Source organism: Coregonus clupeaformis, chromosome 38 (assembly GCF_020615455.1).
Source record: "Coregonus clupeaformis isolate EN_2021a chromosome 38, ASM2061545v1, whole genome shotgun sequence".
NCBI lineage: Eukaryota > Metazoa > Chordata > Actinopteri > Salmoniformes > Salmonidae > Coregonus > Coregonus clupeaformis.
Window position 1 is genome coordinate 1,945,925 of NC_059229.1, and position 6,000 is coordinate 1,951,924.

The 6,000-nt window shown below is 43.7% G+C and overlaps 2 protein-coding genes and 1 non-coding gene across 7 annotated transcripts in view; 2 read left to right on the forward strand and 1 right to left on the reverse strand.

The window, feature by feature from the left end:
• The window catches only part of LOC121534260 (zinc finger protein 501), a 644,805-nt gene that overhangs the window by 212,481 nt on the left and 426,324 nt on the right, over positions 1–6,000 (forward strand). The gene's annotated exons all lie outside the window — the stretch shown is intronic.
• LOC121553916 (proto-oncogene vav) overlaps positions 1–6,000 on the forward strand; it is a 43,969-nt gene that overhangs the window by 597 nt on the left and 37,372 nt on the right. The window contains exon 2 of one of the 4 annotated variants that reach the window (XM_045211700.1): positions 5,249–5,329. The gene's annotated coding sequence lies outside the window, so the exon portion shown is untranslated. Of the gene's footprint in view, positions 1–5,248; positions 5,330–6,000 lie in introns of those variants that run through there. The other 3 variants (XM_045211701.1, XM_045211702.1, XM_045211703.1) reach the window with 3 other exon arrangements.
• LOC121553917 overlaps positions 5,419–6,000 on the reverse strand; it is a 3,757-nt gene continuing 3,175 nt past the window's right edge. Inside the window, exon 3 of the transcript XR_006657937.1 lies at positions 5,419–5,520. This is a non-coding gene — a transcript (uncharacterized LOC121553917). The remainder of the gene's footprint in view (positions 5,521–6,000) is intronic.

A 6,000-nucleotide genomic window follows, 5' to 3' on the forward strand; every position in this document is an offset into this window, starting at 1 on the left:
GTTTTTCGCTGTGTGTGTGTGTTTCTGATGAGTCCTCACACGTTTCCTGACTTATCTCTCCCGTTCCTCCCCTCCCTGACACTGTAACACCGCTGTCTCCAACATTCCTCGGATTCCCCCCCCCCACACACACACCTGTAAATCCAGGTTAATTCCACAAGCCTGCTGATTCCAACCCAAATCCCTTCTATTAGTTAGGTCTGTCAGCACCATGTCAGTTGTTAGTGAATGGACTAGAACAGTAGACAGACAGACAGACAGACAGACAGACAGTTGTTAGTGAATGGACTAGAACAGTAGACAGACAGACAGACAGACAGACAGACAGACAGACAGACAGACAGACAGACAGACAGACAAAGAGACACAGACAGACAGACAGACAGACAGACAGACAGTTGTTAGTGAATGGACTAGAACAGTAGACAGACAGACAGACAGACAGACAGACAGACAGACAGACAGACAACAGACAGACAGACTGTTGTTAGTGAATGGACTAGAACAGTAGACAGACAGACAGACAGACAGACAGACAGACTGTTGTTAGTGAATGGACTAGAACAGTAGACAGACAGACAGACAGACAAAGAGACAGACAGACAGACAGACAGACAGTTGTTAGTGAATGGACTAGAACAGTAGACAGACAGACAGACAGACAGACAGACAGACTGTTGTTAGTGAATGGACTAGAACAGTAGACAGACAGACAGACAGACAGACAGACTGTTGTTAGTGAATGGACTAGAACAGTAGACAGACAGACAGACAGACAAAGAGACAGACAGACAGACAGTTGTTAGTGAATGGACTAGAACAGTAGACAGACAGACAGACAGACAGACAGACTGTTGTTAGTGAATGGACTAGAACAGTAGACAGACAGACAGACAGACAGACAAAGAGACAGACAGACAGACAGTTGTTAGTGAATGGACTAGAACAGTAGACAGACAGACAGACAGACAGACAAAGAGACAGACAGACAGACAGACAGACAGACAGACAAAGAGACAGACAGACAGACTGTTGTTAGTGAATGGACTAGAACAGTAGACAGACAGACAGACAGACAGACAGACAGACAGACAGACAGACAGACAAAGAGACACAGACAGACAGACAGACAGACAGACAGACAGTTGTTAGTGAATGGACTAGAACAGTAGACAGACAGACAGACAGACAGACAGACAGACAGACAGACAGACTGTTGTTAGTGAATGGACTAGAACAGTAGACAGACAGACAGACAGACAGACAGACAGACAGACAGACTGTTGTTAGTGAATGGACTAGAACAGTAGACAGACAGACAGACAGACAAAGAGACAGACAGACAGACAGTTGTTAGTGAATGGACTAGAACAGTAGACAGACAGACAGACAGACAGACAGACAGACTGTTGTTAGTGAATGGACTAGAACAGTAGACAGACAGACAGACAGACAGACAGACTGTTGTTAGTGAATGGACTAGAACAGTAGACAGACAGACAGACAGACAAAGAGACAGACAGACAGACAGACTGTTGTTAGTGAATGGACTAGAACAGTAGACAGACAGACAGACAGACAGACAGACTGTTGTTAGTGAATGGACTAGAACAGTAGACAGACAGACAGACAGACAGACAAAGAGACAGACAGACAGACAGTTGTTAGTGAATGGACTAGAACAGTAGACAGACAGACAGACAGACAGACAGACAGACAGACAGACAGACAGACAGACAGACAGACAAAGAGACAGACAGACAGACTGTTGTTAGTGAATGGACTAGAACAGTAGACAGACAGACAGACAGACAGACAGACAGACAGACAGACAGACAGACAGACTGTTGTTAGTGAATGGACTAGAACAGTAGACAGACAGACATAATCTCGTTTTATTATCCTGACAGGAGGTTATGGCTCAATGGTCCTGTACTCACACACTGTTCTCTCCAGGGCAATACCATTATACCCAGGCGGGGGGTGGAACACACACACGGATGTAGACACATACGCAAACACACACAGATGTGCACACGCATACAGACTTGCACGCACGCACACACACACACACACTCAGGGTCAAGAGCTACACTTCACCAGGTTGTTACTGATTTATGAAAGTGGAGCCAGGGAAAGTTATCTCTCTCTCCCTCTCTCTCTCTCTCAGAGAATTTCAGCTGCGTGTTGTTCCTCCTGTGAAGTTTAACAGCTGAACCGACAGGCCCAGACTTGACTGACATGAAGACGACAAGGATGTTTGGTTGTTATTTGCATCTGGCAAGAAATATTATGCAGCCTGTTTATCTCTAGTCTAGCTCTGAATGGCTGTCCATGGTAGAGACAGTATGCAGCCTGTTTATCTCTAGTCTAGCTGTGAATGGCTGTCCATGGTAGAGAGTCTTCTTTATACCTGAGTAGAATAACTTTGCTTTGTTTTGCACAACTGAAATGCAAAGTCATTTACATGGTAAAAAATGTCCGTCCAAACTTGAGAGATTGTTGCGAGGAGTTGAGGTCTGAGAAAAGAACTATGAAAATCCCATATACAGTGCCGTCAGAAAGTATTCATACCGTTTGACTTATTCCACATTTTGTTGTGTTACAGCCTGAATTCAAAATGGATTAAAAGAAAAACTCACCCATCATAATGACAGTGATGTTTAAAAAAAAATGTTGTGCTAATTTATTGAATAAAATACAGAAATATCTCATTTACATAAGTATTCACACCCCTGAGTCAATACATGTTAGAATCACCTTTGTCAGCGATTACATCTGTGAGCCTTTCTGGGTAAGTCTCTAAGAGCTTTCCACATCTGGATTGTATAATATTTGCAGATTGTTCTTTTAATAATTCTTTAAACTCTGTCAAGCTGGTTGTTGATCCTTGCTAGACAGCCATGTTTAAGTCTTGCCATAGATTATCAAGACGATTTAAGTCCAAACTGTAACTAGGCCACTCAGAAACATTCAATGTCATATAGGTAAGCAACTCCACTGTATATTTGGCCTTGTGTTTTAGGTTATTGTCCTGCTGAAAGGTGAATTTGTCTGCCAGTGTCTGTTGGAAAGCAGACTGAACCAGGTTTTCCTCTAGGATTTTGCCTGTACTTAGCTCTATTCCATTTCTTTTTATCCTATAACATTCCTTAGACCTTGCCGATGACAAGCATACCCATAACATGATGCAGCCACCGCCATGTTTGAAAATAAGAGTGGTACTCAGTGATGTGTTGTGTTGAATTTGCCCCAAACATAACGCTTTGTATTCAGGACCTTTTTTTGCAGTTTTACTTTAGTGCCTTACTGCAAACAGGATGCATATTTTGGACTATTTATATTCTGTACAGGCTTCCTTCTTTTCACTCTGTCATTTAGGTTAGTATTGTTGAGTTACTACAATGTTGTTGATCCATCCTCAATGTTCTCCTATCACAGCCATTAAACTCTGTAACTGTTTTAAAGTCACAATTGGCCTCATGGTGAAATCTCTGAGCGGTTTCCTTCCTCTCCTGGAAACAAGTTAGGAAGGATGCTTGTATCTTTGTAGTAACTGGGTGTATTGATACACCATCCAAAGTGGAATTAATGACTTCACCATGCTCAAAGGGATATTCAATGTCTACTTTTTTTAATTTTTACCCATCTACCAATAGGTGCCCTTCTTTGCGAGGCATTGGAAAACCTCTCTGGTCTTTGTGGTTCAATCTGTGTTTGAAATTCACTGCTCGACTGAGGGACCTTACAGATAATTGTATGTGTGGGGTACAGAGATGAGGCAGTCATTCAAAAATCATGTTAAACACTAATATTGCACACAGAGTGAGTCCATGCAACTTATTATGTGACTTGTTAAGCACATATTTACTCCTGAACTTATTTAGTCTTGCCATAACAAAGGGGTTGAATACTTATTGACTCAAGACATTTCAGTTTCATTTTTAAGTAATTAGTACAACATTTGAAAAAACATAATTCCACTTTGACATTATGGGGTATTAATACATTTTAATTCAGTCTAACACAACAAAATGTGGAACAAGTCAAGGTGTGTGAATAATCATTTCTGAAGGCATTGTAACAAACATGTAGGGTTTAATAATATGAGGTAAACAAACAACTATGAGAAGACAGACAGACAGACAGACAGACAGACACAGAGAGAGAGAGAGAGAGACAGACAGACAGGACAGACAGACAGACAGACAGACACAGAGAGAGAGAGACAGACAGGACAGACAGACAGGACAGACAGGACAGACAGGACAGACAGACAGACAGACAGAGAGAGAGACAGATAGGACAGACAGACAGATAGGACAGACAGACAGACAGACAGACAGACAGACAGACAGACAGACAGACAGACAGATAGGACAGACAGGACAGACAGACACCTAGACGTACACATAGTCCCTGCTCCATTCATTACTGTTCTGTTGACACACTCCTGTTTAAAGGGCTGTGTTTATGACGGTGAGGTTAATGATAAACCACACACTTGCACACAGACACACACACACACACACCCTCCAACCCTCCGACACACACACACCCTCCAACCCTCCCAGTCTGTTGATATGAAAGTGTATAATCCCAGTTCTGTACCTGCGTTTCCTTGTCTGTCCGTGGTCCTGCTTGGGGGTGTGTCCCTGGCTCAGCCCCTCCTCTAGTGGGTGGAGCTGTGAACAGGAGGCGGAGACTGTGACCTTGCGTCGAAGGCGGGGCAGAACACTCTGACGGAACAGATCCTTCCTGGGTTTCACCTATAGAGCCAGAACAGAAAAAATGAACGTAGAGCCATTGGAGAGACCGTGCAGACAATATGAGCAACCTGATCCAGGGGTGATATTCACTTCTATTGACTGGGAAGAGTTCTATTCATCTTGTAGACAATATGAGCAACCTAATCCAGGGGTGATATTCACTTATATTGACTGGGAAGAGTTCTATTCATCTTCTAGAGATTCTACTGATTGATGACGTAGATTCATTATTTCTCATCTCATTAGCCCAATTCTGTTTTGCCCCCTTCTCCCTGAAGTGTGCACTTGTTCACTGCCCCTCATCGCGTTGTATTGGCGAGGAGAGTGAAGGAATGCACACTTGGGGGAGAAGGGATAGAACCAGTCTGGGTTGTATGTTCTATGACCTATGTTCTATATTCAATGTTCTATGTTCTATATTATATGTTCTATATTCTATGTTCTATATTCTATGTTCTATATTCTATGTTCTCACCAAGTCCAGAGACGAGCCCAGAGAATACTTCCTGCTCACCCTCCGCTCCTCCACCATACCTGAGACAGGACCACAAAGGGCACAGGTTAGACGAGTGTGTATGTGTGTGTGTGTGTGTGGTGCAGATGTATACGTGTGTGTGTGGATTTGTGTGTGCAGGCCGCCAGGGTGTAGTGTCTGTCTGTGCCGCAGCAGCTGAGAGAGTATGGTGTCTCTGTGACTGGGATCATCTACTCCAGCGTCCTTCAGATCAACATCAGATACATACAGCAAACCCTGGAGAGAGAGAAAGAGATGGAGAGAGAGATGGAGAGAGAGAGATGGAGAGAGAGAGATGTAGAGATGTAGAGAGAGAGATGTAGCGAGAGAGATGTAGCGAGAGAGATGTAGAGAGAGAGATGTAGAGAGAGAGATGTAGAGAGAGAGATGGAGAGAGAGAGAGATGGAGAGAGAGATGGGAGAGAGAGAGATGGAGAGAGAGAGATCGAGAGAGAGATGGAGAGAGAGAGATGTAGAGAGAGAGATGGAGAGAGAGATGGAGAGAGAGATGGAGAGAGAGAGAGAGAGATGGAGAGAGAGAGATGGAGAGAGAGATGGAGGGAGAGAGATGGAGAGAGAGAGATGTAGAGAGAGAGATGGGAGAGAGAGATGGGAGAGAGAGAGATGGGAGAGAGAGAGATGGAGAGAGAGAGATGGAGGAGAGAGAGAGATGGAGGGAGAGAGAGAGATGGAGAGAGAGAGAGATGTAGAGAGAGA